This window comes from Gorilla gorilla, chromosome 10 (genome assembly GCF_029281585.2).
Source record: "Gorilla gorilla gorilla isolate KB3781 chromosome 10, NHGRI_mGorGor1-v2.1_pri, whole genome shotgun sequence".
NCBI lineage: Eukaryota > Metazoa > Chordata > Mammalia > Primates > Hominidae > Gorilla > Gorilla gorilla.
In genome coordinates this window covers 25,746,865-25,758,857 of record NC_073234.2, presented here as the reverse complement: position 1 = coordinate 25,758,857, position 11,993 = coordinate 25,746,865, and the positions used below count along the sequence as shown (strand labels likewise).

General features: G+C 42.0%; 1 long non-coding RNA gene across 1 annotated transcript; it reads left to right on the top strand.

The window, feature by feature from the left end:
* Positions 1–4,434: 4,434 nt before the first annotated feature.
* Positions 4,435–10,054, top strand: LOC129525944 (uncharacterized). The gene is made up of 3 exons (XR_008670520.2): positions 4,435–4,706; positions 6,733–6,930; positions 10,039–10,054. It is a non-coding gene; the product is annotated as an uncharacterized lncRNA (long non-coding RNA).
* Positions 10,055–11,993: the final 1,939 nt, after the last annotated feature.

Sequence of the window (11,993 nt, the reverse complement as noted above, 5' to 3'; positions counted from 1 at the left end):
TTTTTGTTCATGGATTGGAAGATTCAGCATGGTTAAGGTGTTTGTTCTCTTCTAATACATGTAGAATCTAGAAATACAGCTTCCATACAATTTCAATATAAAATCCAGTCTGTGTGTATGTATGCAAAATACAAGGTAATTTACACACGCAAAAAACTTAGAAAATATATGTATATTATATGTATGCAAATATATATATAATTAATAAATGGTAGCCAAAAGCTTAACAGACATTATATAGAAGAGGACATCCAAATGACCAAAAAGTTATAGGTGCCATTAATCATAAGAGAATTCAGATTTAAGCTACAATTATATACCAATGTATAATATGGCCCAAAATATGTGAAAGTTAAAAAAAAAAAAAGATTGACAATAGAAGTGTTGACAAGGAAGCAGGCAATGTTACTGAAACAGCCATTGCTTGCTGCACAGAAAGCAAATCATTGAGACAAGTGTTGCCAGAGAAGAAGGGTTTATTTGGGTGCCGCAGCTGAGGAGATGGGAAGTCAGTCTCAAATTCATCTCCTCAATTGACTAAAATTAGAGGTTTATGTAGCAGGAAAAAAAAATGTAACTGTATGTGGGAAAATAGGAATTAGGGAGGGGTAAGGAAGAGGAGTTGGTCAACAGGAAGCAGGTGGTTGGTTAGGCAACTATGATGGGTTAGGCGTCTGGCTCTTATAGTCCAGATGTGGTGATCTGGTAAGTTTCAGTTCCTTGATACTTTCTGGGAGGTCTGATGGTTGGTTTCTTAGGAAGGAAACTCAGATTAGACAAATGTAGGTTTCTCAAGTTTTAAGACTGAGAGGGTCAATTTCTATGTTTATTTAAAAGAAACAATAATCATCAGTTCTGTGGGACAATTTGGCTGGTTTCTGCAACAGAGAGTCATATACAACCACTGGTAAAATTATACATTTTTCCTAGCACTTTGGAAAACTGTTTGGGATTACCTTCTAGATCTAAATACATGTCTCCACTATGACTTAGAAATTTATTTTTTCAATATACATGTAAGGGAAATGAGGATACATATCCACTAAAAGCGTACATGTACAAGAAAAATAAAAAGGTTTAGAGAAGTTTTATTCATAATATTAAAAAATAGGTAATAACTACAGTGGCCATCACGAGTAGAACAATAGAAGCAAATTGTTGTATATTCATATAATGGAATTCTACTGGTAATAAAAAGTATCACACATAGGCATGAGCAAAGACTTCATGATGAAGATGTCAAAAGCAATTGTGACAAAACCAAAAATTGACACAAAAAATTGACAAACCTGATTAAACTAAAGAGCTTCTGCGCAGCAAAAGAAACTATTATCAGAGTGAACAGATAACCTACGGAATGGGAGAATAGTTTTGCAATCTATCTATCTGACCATCGTCTAATGTCCAGCATCTACAAAGAACTTAAACAAATTTACAGGAAAGAAACAACCCCATTAAAAAGTGGGAAAAGGATATGAACAGACATTTCTCAAAAGAAGACATACATGCAGCCAACAAACATATGAAAAAAAGCTCAACATCACTGATCATTAGAAGAATGCAAAGCAAAACCACAAGATATTATCTCACACCAGTCAGAATGGCTATTGTTAAAAAGTCAAAAAAAACCAGATGCTGGTGAAGTTGTGGAGAAAGAGAAATGCTTTTACACTGTTGGTGGGAATGTAAATTAGTTCAACCATTGTGGAAAACAGTGTAGTGACTCCTCAGAGACCTAGAAGCAGAAATACCATTTGACCCAGAAATCCCATTACTGGGTGTATATCCAAAGGAATGTAAATCATTCCATTATGAAGATACATGCACATGTAAGTTCATTGAAATACTATTCACAATAACAGACATATGGAATCAACCTAAATGCCCATCAGTGAGAGACTGGATAAAGAAAATGTGGTACATATATACCATGGAATACAATGCAGCCATAAAAAGAAACAAGATCGTGTCCTTCGCAGGGACATGATGGAGCTGGAGGCCATTATCCTCGGCAAACTAATGCGGGAACAGAAAACAAAACACCGCATGGTCTCACTTATAAGACGGAGCTGAATGATGAGAACACATGGACACATGGTAGGGAGCAACATACCTTGGGGCCTGTCAGAGGGTGGGTGGGGAGGAGGGAGAGTATCAGGGAAAATGTCTCAGGGATTCTGGGCTTGATACCTAGGTGATGGGATAATCTGTGCAGCAAACCACCATGGCACATGTTTGCCTATGTAGCAAACGTGCACATTCTGCACATGTACCCCTGACTTTAAAATAAAATTTTAAAAAGTATCACAGACTTTAAGCTGAGAGAAAGGATGCAGATGCAAAGAATATGTACTGCATTGTTTCATTTACATGATGTCCACAAAGAGGCAAAAACGATTTACAAAGTTAGACATCAGAATAGTGGTTTTCTTAAGGCTAAAAGAATAATTATTAATAGACACGAGGCATGAAGGAGGCTTTGTTGGTTCTAGGAACAGTCTGTATCTCAAACTGCTTAATAACTGTATGGGTGTATGCATAAATAAAAAATTCATCAAGTACTTATAATTTGTGCACTTTATTTGTGTTATCTCTCAAGTTTAAAAAATGAGGAAATTCATAAGAGGGGAAGAGTTGATAGTCCTGATGTGTATGAATTGACTTCTAAGCTATAATTAGAAAAAAAAGCATTTCCATAAATTTAAAAATGGCAGAAATGGTATACTATTTAGGAGCATGTAGATGTAGCAGGATTTTATTTTGGAAGAATAAACTTACACTTATTTGTGTGTATTTTCCATATGCCTCTATGCTTCCAATACATTGATGTTCGCTCAGCTAGATTATTCCATGTTAATTTTCTAATTTCATAGTAAAAGCAAAAAAGAAAAAGAAAAAAGAAGAAGGTCTCTACTCAGAGAAATATCATGCCACAAACAAAAAGGATTTTTTTAAAGAAAATCTTGTATATAAAAGTGGTCTTCCCCTTCCCAAAGACTAGAAATAAATTCCCAGGAATGCAGGCAAGGGTCAGGGATGAAGTATCAAGGAAAAGAGGGAAGTCAGAAAGGCCTCTGTTAAGTATGACTAATAGGAAGGGGTCAAGCTGGCCGGGCGTGGTGGCTCATGCTTGTAATTCCAGCACTTTGGGAAGCCAAGGCGGGTGGATCACTTGAGATCAAGAGCCTGGCCAACATGATAAAACACCATCTCTAATAAAAATACAAAAATTAGGTGGCCATGATGGCACTTGCCTGTAATCCCACCTACTCAGGAGGCTGAGGCTTGAGAATCTCTTGAACCCGAGGTCGGAGGTTGCAGTGAGCTGAGATCGTGCCACTGCACTCCAGCCTGGGTAGCAGAGCAAGCAAGCAAGCAGCCTGGCTGTCAAAAAAAAAAAAAGAAGGAAGGGGCCAAGCCATGAAAAAAAAAAGCTGCTCTGCCTTGGGCCACCACTAACCTCTACTCAAGCCAGCATCTTCTGCTATCAGTGCCCTGAAGTGATGTGAGAGCTGAAGGGGCAACAGGAACCTCCAAAGAAGCACAGCTCAGGCTCTAGTTGAGTGAGAAAAACGTGCTCCTTCTTAGGGGAAGGCAGCTTCTGATGTGGACTTCCTTTTGACAACAGACACCACCATCCTATTTGAGACCATCTGGATCACCACTCCCCATACAACTGTTCATAAGACTACAAAAAGGCAAATGGATCTCTGGACATCTGATAGGGTGGTGATGTGAAATGGATCACCCTCACCTTTACCTATACTTTGGTGTGGTCAAATATAGAATGAGAACTCTGGTTCTATCACAGAAAACCTCTGGAGCAAATGAAGTCTCAAGAGAGAAGGATGGGGAGATGGGACAGGTGGGACAGATTTTGATGATAAGTTCTTTAGTATTTAGGGATATATTTTAATGTTAAGCATTATAAGTACCTCAGTTTTATAAGGAGTGTATTTTAAAATTTAAAGTGTATTGCTCTGGAAACAGTTAAGCCAAAACTTTGCATATATGTGAGAAATATAGTGCATAAACATGCTAAGTCAGTGTTCAAACATTTTGGCTATTTTCTAATTTGCATCTTTCATCATATAACTTGTGTCAGGCCTCTGAGCCTAAGCCAAGCCATCGCATCCCCTGTGACTTGCACCTATACGCCCAGATGGCCTGAAGTAACTGAAGAATCACAAAAGAAGTGAATATGCCCTGCCCCACCTTAACTGATGATATTCCACCACAAAAGAAGTGTAAATGGCTGGTCCTTGCCTTAACTGATGACATTACCTTGTGAAAGTCCTTTTCCTGGCTCATCCTGGCTCAAAAGCACCCCCACTGAGCACCTTGCGACTCCCCCCCCCCCGACTCCTGCCCACCAGAGAACAAACCCCCTTTGATTGTAATTTTCCTTTACCTACCCAAATCCTATAAAATGGCCCCACCCTTATCTCCCTTTGCTGACTCTCTTTTCGGACTCAGTCCACCTGCACCCAGGTGAAATAAACAGCCATGTTGCTCACACAAAGCCTGTTTGGTGGTCTCTTCACACAGACGTGCATGAAATTTGGTGCCGTGACTCGGATCAGGAGACCTCCCTTGGGAGATCAATCCCCTGTACTCCTGTTCTTTGCTCCATGAGAAAGATCCACCTATGACCGCAGGTCCTCAGACCGACCAGCCCAAGGAACATCTCACCAATTTTAAATCAGGTGAGCGGCCTCTTCTTACTCTCTTCTCCAACCTCTCTCACTGTCCCTCAACCACTTTCTCCTTTCCACTCTTCAATCTCTCCCTTTTCTTAATTTCAATTCCTTTCATTTTCTGGGAGAGACAAAGGAGACACATTTTATCCGTGGACCCAAAACTCCTGCACCGGTCATGGACTGGGAAGGCAGCCTTCCCTTGGTGTTTAATCATTGCGGGGACGCCTCTCTGATTACACACCCACGTTTCAAGGGTGTCAGACCACGCAGGGACGCCTGCCTTGGTCCTTCACCCTTAGCGGCAAGTCCCGCTTTTCTGGGAAGGGGCAAGTACCCCAACCCCTTCTCTCCTTGTCTCTACTCCTTCTCTGCTTTTCTGGGGCAGGGGCAAGTTCCCCTCAACCCCTTCTCCTTCACCCTTCATGGCAAGTCCTGCTTTTCTATGGGGCAAGAACCCCCAATCCCTTATTTCCATGCCCCAACCTCTTATCTCTGTGCCCCAATCCCTTATTTCCATGCCCCAACCTCTTATCTCTGCACCCCAATCCCTTATTTCCACACCCCAACCTCTTATCTCTGTGCCCCAATCCCTTATTTCCACACCCCAACCTCTTATCTCTGTGCCCCAATCCCTTATTTCCACGCCCCAACCTCTTATCTCTGTGCCCCAATCCCTTATTTCCACGCCCCAACCTCTTATCTCTGTGCCCCAATCCCTTATTTCCGTGCCCCAACCGCGTATCTGCACCCCAATCCCTTATTTGCGTGCCCCAACCTCTTATATTTCTGCACCCCAATCCCTTATTTCCATACCCCGACCTCTTATCTCTGTGCCCCAACCCCTTTTCCCACTTTTCTGGAAGGTAAGAACCCCCGAACCCCTTCCCTCCATTTCTCTACTCTCTCTTTTCTCTAGGCTTGCTTCCTTCACTATGGGCAACCTTCCACCCTCCATTCCTCCTTCTACTCCCTTGGCCTGTGTTCTCAAAAACTTAAAACCTCTTCAACTCACACCTGACCTAAAACCTAAATGCCTTATTTTCTTCTGCAATGCCACTTGACCCCAATACAAACTCCACAGTGGTTCCAAATAGCCAGAAAATGGCACTTTGAATTTTTCCATCCTGCAAAATCTAAATAATTCTTGTCATAAAATAGGCAAATTGTCTGAGATGCCTGACGTCCAGACCTTCTTTTACACATCAGTCCCTTCCTAGTCTCTGTGCCCAGTGCAACTCGTCCCAAATCTTCCTTCTTTCCCTCCCGCCTGTCCCCTCAGTACCAACCCCAAGCATCGCTGAGTCTTTCTAATCTTCCTTTTCTACAGACCCATCTGACCTCTCCCTTCCTCCCCAGGCTGCTCCTTGCCAGGCCGAGCTAGGTCCCAATTCTTCCTCAGCCTCCACTCCTCCACCCTATAATCTTTTTATCACCTCCTCTCCTCACACCTGGTCCGGCTTACAGTTTCGTTCCGTGACTAGCCCTCCCCCACCTGCCCAGCAATTTACTCTTAAAAAGGTGCCTGGAGCTAAAGGCATAATCAAGGTTAATGCTCCTTTTTCTTTATCCCAAATCAGAAGTGTTTAGGCTCTTTTTCATCAAATATAAAAATCCAGCCCAGTTCATGACTTGTTTGGCAGCAACCCTGAGACGCTTTACAGCCCTAGACCCTAAAAGGTCAAAAGGCTGTCTTATTCTCAATATACATTTTATTACCCAATCTGCTCCCGACATTAAATAAAACTCCAAAAATTGGAATCTGGCCCTCAAACCCCACAACAGGACTTCATTAACCTCACCTTCAAGGTGTACAATAATAGAAAAAAGTTGCAATTCCTTGCCTCCACTGTGAGACAAACCCCAGCCACATCTCCAGCACATAAGAACTTCCAAACACCTGAACCGCAGCGGCCAGGCGTTCCTCCAGAACCTCCTCCCCCAGGAGCTTGCTACACATGCTGGAAATCTGGCCACTGGGCCAAGGAATGCCCGCAGCCCGGGATTCCTCCTAAGCCACTTCCCATCTGTGTAGGACACCACTGAAAGTCGGACTGTTCAACTCACCTGGCAGCCACTCCCAGAGCCCCTGGAACTCTGGCCCAAGGCTCTCTGACTGACTCCTTCCCAGATCTTCTCAGCTTAGCAGCTGAAGACTGACGCTGCCTGATCGCCTCGGAAGCCCCGTAGACCATCACGGACGCCGAGCTTCCGGTAACTCTCACAGTGGGAGGTAAGCCCGTCCCCTTCTTAATCAATACGGAGGCTACCCACTCCACATTACCTTCTTTTCAAGGGCCTGTTTCCCTTGCCTCCATAACTGTTGTGGGTATTGACGGCCAGGCTTCTAAACCTCTTAAAACTCCACAACTCTGGTGCCAACTTAGACAATACTCTTTTAAGCACTCCTTTTTAGTTATCCCCACCTGCCCAGTTCCCTTATTAGGCTGAGACACTTTAACTAAATTATCTGCTTCCCTGACTATTCCTGGATCACAGCTATATCTCATTGCCACCCTTCTTCCCAATCCAAAGCCTCATTTGCGTCCTCCTCTTGTATCCCTGCACCTTAACCCACAAGTATAAGATACCTCTACTCCCTCCTTGGTGACCGATCATGCACCCCTTACCATCTCATTAAAACCTAATCACCCTTACCCCACTCAATGCCAATATCCCATCCCGCAGCATGCTTTAAAAAGATTAAAGCCTGTTATCACTCACCTGCTACAGCATAGCCTTTTAAACCCTATAAACTCTCCTTACAATTCCCCCATTTTACCTGTCCTAAAACCAGACAAGACTTACAAGTTAGTTCAGGATCTGCGCCTTAGCAACCAAATTGTTTTGCCTATCCACCCCGTGGTGCCCAACCCATACACTCTTTTGTCCTCAATACCTTCCTCCACAACTCACTATTCCGTGCTTGATCTTAAAGATGCTTTTTTCACTACTCCCCTGCACCCCTCGTCCCAGCCTCTCTTTGCTTTCACTTAGACTGACCCTGACACCCATTAGGCTCAGCAAATTACCTAGGCTGTACTGCTGCAAGGCTTCGTAGACAGCCCCCATTACTTCAGTCAAGCCCAAATTTCATCCTCATCTGTTACCTATCTCGGCATAATTCTCACACAAACATACGTGCTTTCCCTGCTGATCATGTCTCATTAATCTCCCAAACCTCAATCCCTTACAAAACAACTCCTTTCCTTCCTAGGCGTAGTTAGTGCTGTCAGAATTCTTACACAAGAGCCAGGACCACACCCTGTAGCCTTTCTGTGCAAACAACTTGACCTTACTGTTTTAGCCTAGCCCTCATGTCTGCGTGCAGCAGCTGCCGCTGCTTTAATACTTTTACAGGCCCTCAAAATCACAAACTATGCTCAACTCACTCTCTACAGTTCTCATAACTTCCAAAATCTATTTTCTTCCTCATACCTGATACATATACTTTCTGCTTCCCGGTTCCTTCAGCTGTACTCACTCTTTGTTGAGTCTCCCACAATTACCGTTGTTCCTGGCCCAGACTTCAATCCAGCCTCCCACATTATTCCTGAGACCACACCTGACCCCCATGACTGTATCTCTCTGATCCACCTGACATTCACCCCATTTCCCCAAATTTCTTTCTTTCCCGTTCCTCACCCTGATCACGCTTGATTTATTGATGGCGGTTCCACCAGGCCTAATCGCCACACACCAGCAAAGGCAGGCTATGCGATAGTACTAGCCACTAGCCCGCCTCTTAGAACCTCTCATTTCCTTTCCATCGTGGAAATCTATCCTCAAGGAAATAACTTCTCAGTGTTCCATCTGCTATTCTACTACTCCTCAGGGATTATTCAGGCCCCCTCCCTTCCCTACACATCAAGCTCAAGGATTTACCCCCACCCAGGACTGGCAAATTAACTTTACTCAACATTCCCTGAGTAAGATAACTAAAATACCTCTTAGTCTAGGTAGACACTTTCACTGGATAGGTAGAGGCCTTTCCTACAGGGTCTGAGAAGGCCACCGCAGTCATTTCTTCCATTCTGTCAGACATAATTCCTCAGTTTAGCCTTCCCACCTCAATACAGTCTGATAACAGATGAGCCTTTATTAGTCAAATCAGCCAAGCAGTTTTTCAGGCTCTTAGTATTCAGTGAAACCTTTATATCCCTTACGGTCGTCCGTCTTCAGGAAAAGTAGAATGGACTAAAGGTCTTTTAAAGACACACCTCACCAAGTTCAGCCACTAACTTAAAAAGGACTGGACAATACTTTAACCACTTTCCCTTCTCAGAATTCAGGCCTGTCCTCAGAATGCTACAAGGTACAGCCCATTTAAGCTCCTGTATAGACGTTCCTTTTTATTAGGCCCCAGTCTCATTCCAGACACCAGACCAACTTAGACTGTACCCCAAAACACTTGTCATCCCTACTATCTTCTGTCTAGTCATACTCCTATTCACCGTTCTCAACTACTCATACATGCCCTGCTCTTGTTTACACTGCAGGTTTACACTGTTTTTCCAAGCCATCACAGCTGATATCTCCTGGTGCTATCCCCAAACTGCCACTCTTAATCTTGAAGTAAATAATCTTTGCTGGCAGGACTATGCTGAATCTCCTTAGGCACTCTCTAATCAGATGTCCTGAGTCATCCCAATTCTTAGACCTTTTATACCTGTTTTTCTCCTTCTGTTATTCCATTTAGTTTCTCAGTTCATCCAAAACCGTATTTAGGCCATCACCAATCATTCTATACGACAAATGTTTCTTCTAACATCCCCACAATATCACCCCTTACCACAAGACCTCCCTTCAGCTTAATCTCTCCCACTCTAGGTTCCCACGCCGCCCCTAATCCTGCTTGAAGCAGCCCTGAGAAACATCGCCCATTATCTCTCCATACCACCTCCCAAAAATTTTCGCCGCCCCAACACTTCAACACTATTTTGTTTTATTTTTCTCATTAATATAAGAAGGCAGGAATGTCAGGCCTCTGAGCCCAAGCCAAGCCATCGCATCCCCTGTGACTTGCATGTATATGCCCAGATGGCCTAAAGTAACTGAAGAATCACAAAAGAAGTGAATATGCCTTGCCCCACCTTAACTGATGACATTCCACCACAAAAGAAGTGTAAATGGCCGGTCCTTGCCTTAAGTGATGACATTACCTTGTGAAAGTCCTTTTCCTGGCTCATTCTGGCTCAAAAACACCCCCACTGAGCACCTTGTGACCCCCTGACTCCTGCCCACCAGAGAACAAACCCCCTTTGACTGTAATTTTCCTTTACCTACCTAAATCCTATAAAACGGCCCCACCCTTATCTCCCTTTGCTGACTCTCTTTTCAGACTCAGCCCGCCTGCATCCAGGTGAAATAAACTGTTGCTCACACAAAGCCTGTTTGGTGGTCTCTTCACACGGACGCGCATGAAATTTGGTGCCAAAATCCGGGTACATCTTCCTGAGTCAGCCTTCTGAGAACTGTTCCACTTTGCAGTCCTGTTGGATCTATATCTTGAGAAATAAATTAAAGAGCTTATCCCTCCACAATGACTCTTCGTATATTTGTAAACAAGTTTGGTTTTATTTGTTTTAATCATTTTGATTGAAATGTAGAACTAGAAACAAAATGATGGTGTCAAAAATAGTTTGTTAGTTGTTAAGTTTTTAGGGAGTCAAAAGTTATACATGGATTTTCAACTGCAGAGGAGGTCAGTGGCCCTAATGCCCACATTGTTCAAGGTTGACTGTATGTGTGTAGACCTATATTTTTTTCTAGTTAAGGAAATAGCCATACAGTTTTACTTTTCTCATGAGCTTTATTTGTTCAATTTCTGTGAATGTTTCAGGTGTATTTGGAAAAAAATATATTTTATATTCTCAGTGCATAGTGATCAATATGTATTCAAAATATCTGCTGTACTATCTTATTTAGATCTTCCATAAAATAACTTATTTTTGCCCACACTTCCTGCCTTATATTGAGAGTGGTATGTTAAAATCACCCTGTATTAATATGTTATGGTCTTTTTTTTTCTTGCATCTCTTGTAATTTGTATTTTATATAAATAATCAGTGTATTAATTACTACATAAATTCTTAACTATGTACTCTTCATTGCAGTATGTAGAGTTCAACATTATACAACATCTTTCTTTGCCTCATTTAGTTCTGTTTTTATGTCTACTTCTTTGGCATCAGAATTGCAACCCCTTTCTTATTGCTAACATTCATCTTATAAATCTTTGTTCATTATTTTACTGTGGTATACTATTACCTCTCACAGTTCAACTCCTGTTTCATACCAACCTTATTATTTTTTTGGCATTTGTGTTCTTGTTTTTATGATTGCGTTACAATGTCTAATTCAATTTGCAGTGTTTATTACACTTTTCATCTGCTTAGTGGTTGTTTCCTTTTTTGAGTGAGTGATTTTTCAAAAGAAAAATATTTTTATTTACATTATCTGAAGTTTTAAAGAGGTTTCACATAAATATGGTCTGTTTTTTCCTATTCCTGTTTCGTGGACAAGGAACCTAGTTAGAGAGCTCCCTCTTCTGTCAGTTCTGTCCTATTCAGCATAGCGTCCTCTATGGGTGGTGGTGATGATGGGACTGGGAAGGGCAAATGATAGTCGCGTCTTTTTTCTCTTTCCTTTCTGCAGGATTCTTAAGTCCCTCACATTACTTATTTGCTTTGATAGTCACATTTCTAAGGAGTGTCACTCCTTTATTTTCTGCTTCTCTCCCAGAAACCATTGTTTTCCTTTCCAAGTTTTCCACTTCTGGTCTTGAGTTTCAAGCCTTTTCCCAGTACTATGAACTACCAAGTCCAAAATTGTGTTAAGTATTCTGGCATTGATTGTTGAAGTTCTATCTTTCAGGGTTTATTGTATCTGTGATTCACTTATGTCCTCTAGTCTTCTCTTCTGAGTATGTTAAAGACTAATCTCCCTACCCTCCACCGCAGGTATTCAGTGGTAGGCAAGAGCAAGTGTTCTTTTGCAATATTTTTTCTCTATTTATAGGTAATTTGAAGGTTGTGGTACTCTATGTCTCCTAGAGATGTTGAAAGGGTAAGGTATTATGTGGTTTTATTTGATTTTCTTATTAATTTTATGAGTTTGGGGGAGAGATAGGAGATATCTGGGATTAGGCAACCATCTCTGCAACGTGAGAAACTGAGGATTTAGCTACTGTTATTTGTTAAAGTGCCCTTTCTCTTAAATCCTTACTCTGAAATCTATTTCATACTTCAAACCTGTCAAAGGTTGTATGGAAGACTTATTATAAGCTCTCAATAA